Genomic DNA, 486 nt, shown 5'->3' with positions numbered 1-486 from the left:
AGCTTGGACAAATTAGAGATGAGAGTTGAGAAATCTACCTTGAGCCCTACGAAATCCCTAACTAACCTAATGGATGAAGATGAAGCTTCAACCTTTGAAACCTCTCTCTTATTTCTCTCTCCTTCTATTCTCAAAATTTTTCTCTTCCTCTCTTCTTTGACAATGTGAGAGACACTCCTTCCCAATGTCATTATGGTTGGCAAAATATTTCAGATTCTTCGAACTATTGAGCAGAGCATCGCGGAGGCACCACCTAGCACCACAGCTCTCCTATAATTTTATTATGTATATATATAATGGATGGGAGAAACACAATGGAAGCTGGAAAAAATTGTCCTTCATGATATCCTACAATGTAAGATTAAAATTAATAATTACCACACTAAACTATTTCATAAACTTCTCTTATCATACTCTTATCTAAATAGTTTATATCTTTTATCTATAATACGTTGAGTTCAACTAATAATTTCATACTAATTCATC

This window comes from Dendrobium catenatum, unplaced genomic scaffold (assembly GCF_001605985.2).
Source record: "Dendrobium catenatum unplaced genomic scaffold, ASM160598v2 fragScaff_scaffold_1497, whole genome shotgun sequence".
Classification (NCBI taxonomy): domain Eukaryota; kingdom Viridiplantae; phylum Streptophyta; class Magnoliopsida; order Asparagales; family Orchidaceae; genus Dendrobium; species Dendrobium catenatum.
Note: the sequence above shows the minus strand (reverse complement) of the source record.